The 13,350-nt window shown below is 35.8% G+C and overlaps 1 protein-coding gene across 1 annotated transcript in view; it reads left to right on the top strand.

Annotated features, from left to right (window-relative positions):
- The first annotated feature begins 1,723 nt into the window (after nucleotides 1-1,723).
- LOC136032180 (uncharacterized) overlaps nucleotides 1,724-13,350 on the top strand; it is an 80,697-nt gene continuing 69,070 nt past the window's right edge. Inside the window, exon 1 of the mRNA XM_065712374.1 lies at nucleotides 1,724-1,859. The gene's annotated coding sequence lies outside the window, so the exon portion shown is untranslated. The remainder of the gene's footprint in view (nucleotides 1,860-13,350) is intronic.

The following is a 13,350-nucleotide window of genomic DNA, read 5'->3' as shown; positions in this document are numbered from 1 at the left end:
TAAGGTTTTAATACGACTTAATTTACTTGCAAAAACTACCTTTTTCAAAAATGGTCATTAATTATTTTTTATATTGTTTTTAATTCGCATAATTTTATTGTTGAATAAAATAGATGTACTTGTGTTTTTTTTTTTTTTTAGTTTCTGCTTAAGAATAGATGTTGTATTATAATTTAAATATCACATAAAAATGAGTATTCAGTCAAAGTTTTTGATTAATGATAGTTTTTTTTTATAAATTTGTAATGATAGTTTCATTTGAACCTGCAACACCTCCTAAAAGTTTCAATTCAATCTCCCAAGCATTTTGTTGCATATTGCGGATGCCTTATTTTGTAAACAAGGGAAATATAGTATCTTTTGATTTACATTACATTAGCTCCATCGGGGCGTAAAGCACCAAAACCTTTAGGAGGGGGGGGGGGCTAGTGTATAGATTGCAAATCCCATAGGGTTATATGGTGCATAAACGTTGTGTTTATCAGAGGAAAAAGTGGGTCGCCACTGGTTGACCTTACAGAGTGACCCCTCTGACCCTAATCCAAACTAATTAACGTGTGACACCAGGACTCGAATGTGTCCTGGTCATGGTGTCATGATTTTTTTTTAAATACACATTCCATACATATGGCTCTTTAATAAAGGCATCGCTAGAGTGTTGCCTCTAGTACTGAGGCTTTTTTTCAGCCTGATTTATGGTGCTCTTATTAATTCTAATCTTTTGTATCTTTCACATCATTGTATATCGCAATCTAAAGAAAATTCCAATACTAACAAATCTGAACAAAGATTAGCATTTAGAAAAGCCTCATAAAATAAGTTCCTAAATGAAAGTTAAATCTGTCAATTGACCTCGGGTTTTTATTCAGTCGCCTTTTCATCAATAATCGAGAAAGTAACTCAATCCTTTTATTTTTTGTTTTAAAGTTCGTCTTTTTATATTGTCATATGGATTTTTATCTGCTTCTTTTTCTTGCACTGAGGGAGGCTGAGGGGGGAATCTCGGATAAAATATTTGCATTTTTCTTATTTTTCCACCGGCTGTGAATTACCTTGTTTTTCGTCATTGTCCTACGTTTTCTAATTGCGTTTTTTCGGCATACGTGTTCCCAAGAATTATTCCACCCCAAACATGCCCCTGCTCGTAAATCAATATCTGTATCTTTATTATTGTCCTTCTTTATTAATTTCTTTAAAAATGCATTTTGTCACGAAGAACTATAAGTAGAACTAATATATTAAAATGGGAACTAAAGACCTCGGTAGTCACTAAAGACCACGACACGTGGAAAAAGGTATACACTGATTTTTCTTTTTTTGGCGAAAGGGTGAAATTTTGTGGGGGAGATAAATTGAAAACATAAAAATAGTCATTTTACTATTCTAGTGTACTGAAGACAAGAACGTCCCTCCTCCTGCATACAGACTCTTGGTCCAATCAAGAACCTGAGAACTATCCCGTAAGTCTGAATTGCCGACAGATTTAAATAAGGCTCGAGTTATTCAAACCCATTAAAAAACTCTCGCTGTATAATTTTAAAGAAATGCGTCCCCCTCATGAATTTTTGAAAATAGCAAGAAAGGACCAACAGTATAGAATGTGGATCTGTAGAAAATACCCAGTCGAACAACCTTCTTCGCAATTAATTCCTTTTGTAATTCAAAAGGAGACAAGGCATTCATCTAATGAAGCAGGAGGCGTCTAAAGCACGCTGGAAGCAGTTTGGTACCTCCCGCGTAGCAAAAACCGGCTTTGCTTCTTCAATTGATGTAATTTTATGTAAGCTGAATTTTCGAAGCAGTTGCCTGTTAAGCAGGTGCAAGTTTAGGACTAAAGAAGGAGTAATATTGACAATCAGGTAAGCATGTACTTCGTTTCTTCGTGTTGACACATATTAAAGAATCTTCTGGATCTACCTCATTTGGGGAGAGCTTTTGGCTATTGTCTTCCGGAAAATTTCAAGATTTTCTAATTAAATCCTCACTCCCTGGGATAAATTCAGGTGCACTTGTCTTATCTGACAATAGGAGGGGAATTCTTGACTAGTGACAGGCCATTTACATTACTTCTATTGGGTTAAGGGTGAAGAAAATATGCACTCCAATTCAATTTTGTCTATGTTCAATCCAGAATCGTATCCAGACTTTGTTTTTTCGGGGGGAAGGGGGTTACAAAAACTTTAAAAAATGCATCAAAAATTGTTGTTTATTCTTCATTTTTGTTACGATTTTACGAGTTGGACAAACATTTCCGGAAGCGCCCTGGATATGGCCTTTGCTCAGTCTTTTATTTTGCCCATTTTTTTGTCTTCTACCGGGGAGAGGCAAATTCTCGGTCTTATCCATAACCCAGTTAAAATCGCTTATTCCCAGGCAAGGAGAATCTGGACCTATTTATTTAGAAAAAGTGATTGCACAAGAGTTAGCTGTCCCTTAAGGGCTTGTACATTGATATAAATTACTTCTGTATTATTGAAACATTGAAAGACATCTTAGATATTCCAGCGGCTGGATATAAAATGCATTCCAGAGTAAATCTGGTGTTACATTGCCCATGTCAAGAGGTGTCAAGAGTCAATGGTGGAAAGTATGCAATTAAGCTATGGTTCTCAGTCATGTCGCTTATATCCTTCATCGACAGAAATGAGGTCAAGAATCTATTTATTGACGAAGTCTGACTGCCATAAGTCGACTGCTAAAACTTATCTGATGGCAAAAATGAAATAACTTTTGCTGTATGAGAATCAATGGATGTAGGAAAATATAATGGTAGGTGTAAATCATGTCAATTATTTTCATATATAGGGGAAAAATTTTATACTACACAAAAAAGAAAACATCTTATACTGAAAAAAGTAGATATTACCAATCAAAGATCCAATAAAGCTGTCGTGGCACCAGGAATCCAGAATCAACTATCGCTTTAAAGATTTTTTTATGACAGTAAGAGCCCGCAGAAGAGCCCCAAATTTTTTTTTAATAAAAGTTAGCTCGGGACTTTTTTTAGGTAAGTTACTTGTGTCGTAGAGCCACCATACTCAAGTTCTGTCGAGAAGTGAGTGTGGTGAATGCTGAAGAAATACATAAAATATGATGAAAATATAATAGGCTACTTTATCAACAAAATTATGGAAACTTCAAACAAAGAATTATGGAAGCGAGGCCGCCCAGGCTTAAATACGTAACCTAAACTAACCTGGCTTAGCCTAACCTAAGCAGAATACCAACTAAATATATAATTAAAATATAGCTACAGTATAGATTCCCACCGAGCCGAATCTAATATTGTCTGGTATTAAGAACACGAAAACCGGTTATTATCTCAGGGTCGTGATACAAGATCTTGAATGTGGTGGCTATAAGACAAAAGTGCTTTTTATTATCTCTGCTTAGCTATGCTTGTCAAATGCCCAAGCGAGTGACCATGCATTAACGCGTCCTATTTTACCCTTTAAACAACTATTTCCTTTCAAATTACGATTATACATTTGAGTATACACATAAAGTACGGTAACTGTACAAAATTTCATAGCCTAGAAATTGTGGGTCATAGAAATGCATCATTCAGGAGAAGAAATAATTTTAAGGATAGAGCGGGAGATATGTGAACTAAGGTTCTTAGGTCACTCATTCTTCGGGGCAGTCTTGGTATCTAAAAGTAATACCGTCAAAATATTTTATATTCAAAATATTAATCACAAAAATGAACAAATAAAAACTGAACTTTTTAGGAAATTTCCTCTCAAGAATTTAGTAGTAAAATGAAAAACTTTCTTTTGGGTTATAGTTCATAGATATTTTTTCTTTTCTTTTCTTTTCTTTTGCTTTGTTTATTATTATTATTTTTTTGAATATTTATTTTTATTATCATGATTAGAGACTAGTTATAATTTGGTTATTTTACTTCCTGTTTTGTTTTTTTTGTTCGTTTGTTAATAATTCTGTTGGTTAAGTGTTTGTTATGTATGTCGTTACCCAGTATAAAGTGCTTTCATGTCTTTCTTTGGACAGCCACTTGGATTCATGTTAGGTGTCATATCATTTTGCAATTAAAAGAATCGGATTGAATAATTTCTTTACATTACCACGTGTTGGGGTTTTTAGGCTGCTGAAAATATTATATTTTATTATTTACTTCCATTAGTTGGCATCAGGAATCAATCCACTGTCCTGCACTTTCTTCGTGTTTCAGTTGTCTTCTATTTTCCTTCTTCTTTGCAATTTTATCAGTTCTGGTTAATTAGTTTTCATAATCAGAGGAATAAAATTCATTTTCTCGGATTTCAAGCATGCAATTTACTTTACACCATTATTGTTTCATTTGAACGAATATTAATAGACCTATATTTATCCACCAATCTACATTTTTTAAGAGAATCTTCGGATTCAAGGGAGTATTTTAAGGCATATTTAAATATAAAGTCTCTGGTTTTAAAGTTCTCCGTTTCTCTCTCAGTCCCTTTATCCTCCCCCTCTTTTTAAAGTGACATTTTTAACTGAAGTTTGACTCTTTCTCACAACTATACTTTTTAAAATAATAAAAAACTTTAGCGTAAAGAGCGAGGCATTGAGAAAGGAACAGCCCCTTTCATATACGGAATAATTTCTGTTCGTTTTAAGTTTTAATGTCGCTCCTTACTTTCTGTTAAAAAAACTTGTTTTTTCTTGTTTAATTTCTGAACGTTTTTGAATTAATGTATGTTTTGGTTTTGGCTCACCGCACATGAATAATTAAAACAAAATTTGCATATTAATATTTTTTAGGTAAATGTCTTTCTCATAGTTTTGATCGGTCGATTTTGATAAAAAGAAGAGGGGGGTGTTGGAGGCCTAGTTGCCCTCCAATATTTGGTTACTTAAAAGGCAACTAGAACTTTTAATTTTTTACGAAAGTTTTTATTAGTAAAAATATACGTAACTTACGAATCAACTTGCGTAACGAACTTCTATATTCGTATGTTTTTACTACGTAAATGAGGGGGTTCTCCCCCTCGTCAATACCTCGCTCTTTACACTAAAGCTTGAATCTTGTCCAAATTCTTTAAGAATGACCCCTGAATCAAAAAGGCCGTAGAATAAATAGTTGAAATTACTAAAAATGGTTCAGCTTAAAGAGCAAGGTTTTGAGGAGGAGACGAACACCCTTATTTAGGTAATAATTTCTGTTCGTTTTAATTTTTAATGCTGCTCCTTACTTCCAGTTGAAAAAACTTTTCTTTTATTCATTTTCTCATTGTTTTTTTAAATAATGCTAGAAAATCCTACGCCCTTTCCATGGAAATTATCTTTCTATGGGAAAGATCCACCCACGTGACCCACTCCCCTCACCCCCCAGTGAGAAAATGTCCCCCTTAAAACGTATGTACACTTCCCAATAACCATTACTATACGTAAACAATGGTCACAGTTTGTAACTTGGAGACCCTCCCCCGGGGACTGTGAGGGTCGCCCCCAAAGGCATAGTTATTGGGTTTTTCAACTATGCTGAACAAAATGGCTATCTCAAAATTTTGATCCGGTAACCTAGTCCTATTTTGATCCTAGGTTCTCTCCAATTTTTTGGTCACTTAAAAAGGGCACTGAAACTTTCTGTTTCTTTAGAATGTGCCCTCTCGCAACATTATAGGACCACTGGGTCGATACGATCACCCTGGAAAAAAAAAATAACACGCATCCGTGATCTGTCTTCTGGCAAAAAAAAAAAGCCACATGCTTGTAGATAGGAGCTTGAAACTTCTACAGTAGAGTTTTCTGATACGCTGAATCTGACGGTGTAATTTTTGTTAAGATTCTAGGACTTTTAGGGGGCGTTTTCCCCTATTTTCTAAAACAAGGCAAATTTCCTCAGACTCATAACTTTTGATGGGTATGACTAAACTTGATGAAACTTATATATTTAAAATCAGCGTGAAAATGCGATTCCTTTGATTTAACTACTGGCATCGAAATTCCGTTTTTTAGAGTTTCAGTTACTATTGAGCCGGGTCGCTCCATTCTACAGTTCGTTACCACGAACTGTTTGATAAAACGATGATACAAAAAATAGCACAATATTCAGCAGTTTATTTAGCCGTATTTGAATAAAAATTTGAAGATTAATTGTCGAAATTAATTCTGTTAAAAATCAAATCAAGATAGTAAAACTCAAATACTGTAAAAATAAAAGTTGCAAAGTAAATAGACATAAATTGCCACTTCTTTTTTTTTCGTCATTTCTAGTCAATTGAACCACTTTTAATTCTTTACGTGACAATTTTTTACAGGTAATTCACTCGAGATACTCTTGACTTTTTACAAAAGTTTTATTTTCTGCCATGAGCCAAAGAACTTTGTAGTCCTTCGAGAAAGAGGGGAGAGAATCACCCTTGGAAGGTTTTTAATAATTAACATCAGAACCATCAGAGTAAATACAGTTTCCTGACAAACTTTATTAAAGTGTACAGTCTTTCTTTGGATTTAGTGTATCAGCTAGCTACTGCACCGTGAAAAAGATACTTGGTGCCAAGGTCGTATCTAGGGGGAGAAGGGGGCTAGTGTGTTTACCTCCCCCCAAATGTTTGTCCAACTCACAAAAACGTAACAAAAATGCATATAAACTAATTTTTCAGGCGTTTCTTAAAGTTTTCTTTGGAAAACCTTCCCTGAAAAAATATTCCCTCTCCCCTCGAGCAAATATACTGGATACGATCTTGATTGGTGCCATTGGGAAGACTATCATCGCCAAATTTTATTTGTTAGAAAAAATTAAATTTATGTTTATAGAAATCTGCTGGCACGAAATGGCTGAAAACTAGCTAATGGTTAGCTAGAAATTTTCAGGAATTTTGAAGTTTTTTTTAAGATTTCCTAATAAGTCGGTAATAATAACTATAAGTCCTAATAATAACTAATAAGAATTGTAAGGTGAAGAGTTGGTTGTTGGAACAGTAATCTCAACGACGCAGTATTTCCTTCTTTTTCAGTGTAGAAACGGAGCTTTTTCTAAGCTTTCTTGCTCCCTGTAAAAAAAAAGTCCCAGCAACTGAAACGTCAATTCGACATCCTATGCGCCAGAAATCGCTCTGTGGGATCTTTATCCTCTTTTTAAACTGATTAAGTCAACTTCAGTTGGGACTGGTGGCACTACAACGATTGATTGACTTAAACTGTGAACACTCAAGAGTGATATTCTTTACAACGATTACTATTATCTTACAAAATGACAACTGTTTTCATGAAATTTAACAGGAATACCGGATATATTACAAGTTTATCAACGACATTCAACAAACACTTAGCACCTTTCTGACTGCAGTGGCTCCTATCTCTTTAGTTTCCGCCTTTCTGTTATCTATTCCCACAAAACTTCCGGATATCTTCGTTTCTAGTCGCTCTGGTTTAAATGAAAAGCATCTCTATCGTTTCAAGGGGTTAAAATTTATTGATCCCTTGGGTATGCAAAAGTCTCTTTGCTTCTGATAAATAACACATGACAGCTATTGGAAAAACAGAAAATTGGTTCAGAGAGAGACAGTGCACGCGAACAATGGCGAACGCAGGGGGAGGATGGGAGATGTTTTGAGATATTTTTTATATAAATTTTCCACAGAATTTAAATACTTTCATAAAAGTACGGACTTATTGGTCATATAAGATAATAACAACTTCCCTTTTAGACCTTCTAAAAATGAGATCATGTAGGCGCCCTTGAATTTGAAATTTTAACTCACTTGAAAGTTATAAGTCGAAACTAAAATTATTCAAAGTTAATCTATGTGAGTAGACCAAAAATGACAAAAAAATATGGGGGTAGAACAATGTAACTGATTTAAATAATTTAAATTAGTGAAAATTAAGCTTAACTAATCTAAAAGATATTAAAATCGAAATAAAGTATACAAGACAGTGGACCTTCAAAATTACAATTGGGATTAAAAATAATATTAGTGTATCAAAGATAGATCAGCCGGTTGTTACGTTCTGGCAAAAAAAGCTTGAATTCCTTCATCGACAAGTCGAATATTTAAAGACCAAAAAGCTGTTGCAACGTGAAAATCTTCAATTTGTGCATATGATCTCGAATTTCTGTTTCGAAGAGCAACTAAAATCCTATGTTCTTAACTATTCTGCAACTCCGACAAAAATCTTGTTTTGTCGGAAAAAAATTCAAGGTCAAAAATGTTTGCGGTTTGGAAGAGACAATTAATGAATACTAATAGCGCATCATATAAAGTTGAGAATCATGGACATGCAATTGATTGCTATTATGCTTCATTTTTTCTCATGTTTTTTTTTCATTTTGCGGAAATAGTATAAAAAGAAACTGACATTGAGTTTAGGGGCGCTCTGGGCTATTTTTGTTTAGAGTCATGGACCACCGATGAATACTGCAAATACAGGGTAGGCTCTGGCAGGTTAAGACAAACGGCAATTGAGACTACGGCTCTGGCAAAGACCCGCATCCCTCTCTCTCTCTTTTTATAAGAAATAAATACCCCATCTATACCAGCTTCAAAAGAGGCTGTGGAAGGGTGCTTAAAAGCTACCAAAAATTCATGTTGTAAGTTTCAATGCAAGAATGTCAGTCTTCTGAAAAAAAAAATTAGCAAAAGGAGTCTGTTAAATTTTGAGTTTGGATAACTTTTTTATGATTTTGAGAGGAAGCGTGACCCTAAACGCTCACTCGTACGTACGTGTACGAATTAAGCGCCTAGTATTCACCGAAATTCGTATAGAAGGATAGTGAAAAGATAAGAACATGAGTAAAGTAAATTATTTCAATCTAGGTTAGAAATTTGGGAATACTTGTTGGATTGAAATTGGATAGAAGGGTCTTTGAAGAAAGCTGGATGTCGTATTGAAAATAATGAACAAGATATGTGAATTAGAGATGCAGTGTTATCGTGCCACTGATTCTTACTGTCGATTCATCTCTTTGTCGTCTCAGTTAACAAGCGGTAGAACTATTTAATGACAATCTTATCAAAGTTGGACGGAGCTACTTAAGAGCAGCATACGCTGTATGCTGCTATTCTTACAATTTTTCCTTTAATTTTTTATTTTTACATGTAATGGACCCCATGTGTTTTCTTTTCCAAATATTCCTGAAATAAATTCTTGCATGTGTGTCTTAACGCAAACTATGTCTAATGATCACTGTTAGTGTTGGGTTTAGGAGATAAAACAAGAATTTCTGCCAAAACTCAGGTTTCAAAAGTCAAAATAGAGGTCCATTCCCTATTATTTCCCTTGCACTCAGTGCTTCCACTATTCCTTACTTGTAGGGTTTTCTTGAATAAAGATCAGATTTTCTGGAACCTCCCTGAAAATTATAGGTCGTAAATATGCGAGCGATACATGAATATAAATCGTCACCTTTCGTTAATATGAGTATTCGGAGAAATTTCGGATAACCCAATTTTCTTTTAGGGTAATTCAGGAAAGCCCCGGAAAATTTGTGGATCATGGGAACAATGTATCTATTCTAGCTTTTCATGTTATATGTACACGGTGTTCCATGTTTTGCTATTTTACAAATTTAATTTTGGATTACCTCATACCAATAGTTGCATAAAGGCTATTTCCGAATAAATTGCGCAATTAGAATTGATTTATCAAATTATCTCACTATATGCGTAATTAAGACTGCATTTCATTCACTTTAAGATCCTCTGGAGTTTCAATTTAGCAAACTAATGACTGTGATAACTCCCCGTGACTTTTTGTCAGATTAAAGATTCCACTATCTACTTCTTTCTCCTAAACTAAGCGAAAAAGACCGGTTAGCTCTGGTCTGTCTTTCAGTATCGAAATTGATTTAAAGATGTTTAGAGGGTATTGTCTTTCTTTAACACTCATTTTCTCTCCAATAACTGACTTGCAGGATCGTATCTATAATATTTTTCGGGGCAGGGGGGGTAAAAAACACATCAAATTTTTTTTATATTCATTTTTGTTCCGTTTTTACAAGTCGGAAAAACATTCCAGGGTGAGGGGGGCTCAGTCCAAACCCCCTTGCTTACTTGTACTTGTTGCGGGATCAAACACGAACGCCTCGCCCGACATCTGGAAGACTCCTTATGGTTGATTCCGTTTTTATGGCACTTGGTATTAACCAAGTGACATATAGCAATCGCCAATTCTGTCGGTCTGTCTGTCTGTCTGTCTGTCGTTCCTGGTTTTGCTACTTTGGGCACTTCCAGGTAAGCTAGGACGATGAAATTTGGCAGGCGTATCAGGGACGGGACCAGCTTAAATTAGAAATAGTCGTTTTCCCAACTTGACCATTTGGGGGGGAGTGGGGGGCCGGTTAATTCGGAAAAAATTGAAAAATGAAGTATTTTTAACTTATGAATGGGTGATGGGATCTTAATGAAATTTGATGGTTGGAATGATATTGTATCTCAGAGCTCTTATTTTAAATCCCGACCGGACCTGATGACATTGGGGGGAGTTGGAAGGGGGAAAACCTAAAATCTTGGAAAACGCTTAGAGTGGAGGGATCGGGATGAAACTTGATGGGAAAAATAAGCACAAGTCCCATATACATGATAAACATAATCGGAACGGATCCGCTCTCTTTGGGGTAGTTGGGGGGGGGGGGTAATTCTGAAAAATTAGAAAAAATGAGGTATTTTTAACTTACGAACGGGTGATCGGATCTCAATGAAATTTGATGTATAGAAGGATATCGTGTCTTAGAGCTCTCATTTTAAATCCCGACCGGATCCGGTGACATTGGGGGGGGAGTTGGGAGGGGGAAACCTAAAACTTGGAAAACACCTAGAGTGGAGGGATCGGGATGAAACTTGGTGAGAAAAATAAACACAAGTGCTTGATACATGATTGACATAAACGGAATGGATCCGTTATCTTTGGGATAGTTTGGGGGGGGGGTTATTTCTGAAAAATTAGAAAAAAGAGGTATTTTTAACTTACGAACAGGTGATCGGATCTCAATGAAGTTTGATATTTAGAAGTATATCGTGGCTCAGAGCTCTTATTTTAAACCCGACCAGATCTGGTGACATTGGGGGGAGTTGGGAGGGGGAAACCTAAAACTTGAAAAACACTTAGAGTGGAGGGATCGGGATGAAACTTGGTGGAAAAAATAATCACGAGTCCTAGATACATGATTGACATAACCGGAACGGATCCGGTCTCTTTGGGGTAGTTGGGGGAGGGGTTAATTCTGAAAAGTTAGAAAAAATGAGGTATTTTTAACTTACGAACGGGTTATCGGATCTCAATGAAATTTGATATTTAGAAGGATATCGTGTCTCATAGCTCTTATTTTAAATCCTGACTGGATTTGGTGACGTTGGGGGAAGTTTGGGGTGGGGGAACCTAAAATCATGGAAAACGCTTAGATTGGAGGGATCGGGATGAAATTTGGTGGGAAAAATAAGCAGAAGTCTTACATACGCTATTTACATAATTGGAACGGATCCGATCAATTGGGGGGGGGGGGGTAATTCTGAAAAATAAGAAAAAATGACATATTTTTAACTTACGAAGGAGTGATCGGATCTTCAACTTCATATTTAGAAGAACCTCGTAACTCAGATCTCTTATTCTAAATCTCAACCGGATCAAGCGTAATTGGGGGGGGGGGGGCAGTTGGGGGGGGCGGAAATCTTAGAAAATACTTAAAGCGGTGAGATCAGGATGAAACTGGATGGGAAGAATAAAAACCTGTCTAAGATACGTGACTGACATAACCGGACCGGATCTGCTCTCTTTGATGGAATTGGAGGGGGGTAATTTTGAAAATTGAGGTATTTGTAACTTATGAAAGGGTGACCAGATCTTAATGAAATTTGATATTTAGAAGGATCTTGTGCTTTAAACTTCTTATTTTAAATTCCGACCAGATCCTGTGACGATGGGGGGAGTTGGAGGGAGAAACGGGGATTCTTAGGAAACGTGAAAATTGGGGTATTTTTATCTTACGAATAGATGATCGGATCTTAATGAAATTTGATTTTTAGAAAGAATTCATTTCTCAGAGCTCTTATTTCAAATCCCGACCAGATCGTTTGACATTGGGGGGAGTTGAAGGGGGAAATCTTGGAAAAACACTTGGAGTGTAGGAATCGGGATGAAGCTTGGTGGATAGAATAAACAAATGTCCTTGATACGTGATTGACAGAATCGTACTGGATTCGCTCTCTTTGGGGGAGTTGGGGGGAGGGGTTCAGTGATTTGGCGAGTTTGGTGCTTCTGGACGTGCTAGGACGATGAAAATTGATAGGCGTGTCAGGGAGCTGCACAATTTGACTTGATAAAGTTGTTTTCCCAGATTCGACCATCTGGGGGGCTAAAGGGAGAGGAAAAATTAGAAAAAATTAGTTATTTATAACTTACGAGTGGGTGATCGGATCTTAATGAATTTTGATATTTAGAAGGACATCGTGACTCAGAGCTCTTATTTTAAATCCTGACCGGCATTAAGCCTCTTATTTTCCTTTTTAAATCAATCTATTGATTCATAGAATTTTGTTAGAGCTCATACCATATGATCTCTTGGCTCTTCTCGCCTCGTCACAAGTGCCATATGAGCTCTTAGCTCTTTTTCTGAGAGTTAACCTTGCTGTTTCTTGCGGTTTTGGTTCCAACATTATTATTGGAGTGTTTTTAAGCATAAGAATCTATAGTTGCCTTACTCTAAAGACCTAAGAATCAATACTTGTTCAAACATGGTAATTATTAATACGCTACCAAGAAACAAATATTCTGTTGTCCTGGGTTGTGAGGCTCCCCAAAATATACCGATAATCTTCTATCGTTTCTAGTGTTATTTTTAGATTTGCTTTTTTTATTTGTTTACACCCCCCCCCTAAATATAGCTTTAATGCAGGTAAATGATTTAAACCTTATTCTCGTCTCCGAATCATTCCTGACTTTGGAAAAAAAAAATACCGAAATATGGCCTGAAATAGTCCCGCTTCGTTTACCCTTTTAGATTTTTGTTTTATCTTTTTAGAAACCAGTAAATTAATATGGCCTCTTCCTGTCCGTCAGATCAAATTTGGGCTTTATGAATAATAATTTCAATCGATAATTTCTTCCCTCTTGTAAAATCACTCGCGTTTATTTTACCCATTCTCATTTTGCTCCCTTAAGAATACATTTTCTTGCAGTGCAAACATTTTTAGTTTTCTAGTAGTTGTCCAAACGTAGTAGATCAGTAGTATAAACGTTTCCATTTTCCATCAGTTGGCCTCTAGTAGTAGAGAGGCCAACAATTTTGTAGCACAATAATTTGAGATTTGTAATTACCATTACATATGAACAAAGATACAGACAATGTAAATGAACCCTATCAAAAGTGTAACCCTAACCTACTCATAAGGGAGTAATGAGTTCAAC

This window comes from Artemia franciscana, chromosome 10 (assembly GCF_032884065.1).
Source record: "Artemia franciscana chromosome 10, ASM3288406v1, whole genome shotgun sequence".
Classification (NCBI taxonomy): Eukaryota; Metazoa; Arthropoda; class Branchiopoda; order Anostraca; family Artemiidae; genus Artemia; species Artemia franciscana.
This window is presented reverse-complemented; position numbering and strand designations above follow the sequence as displayed.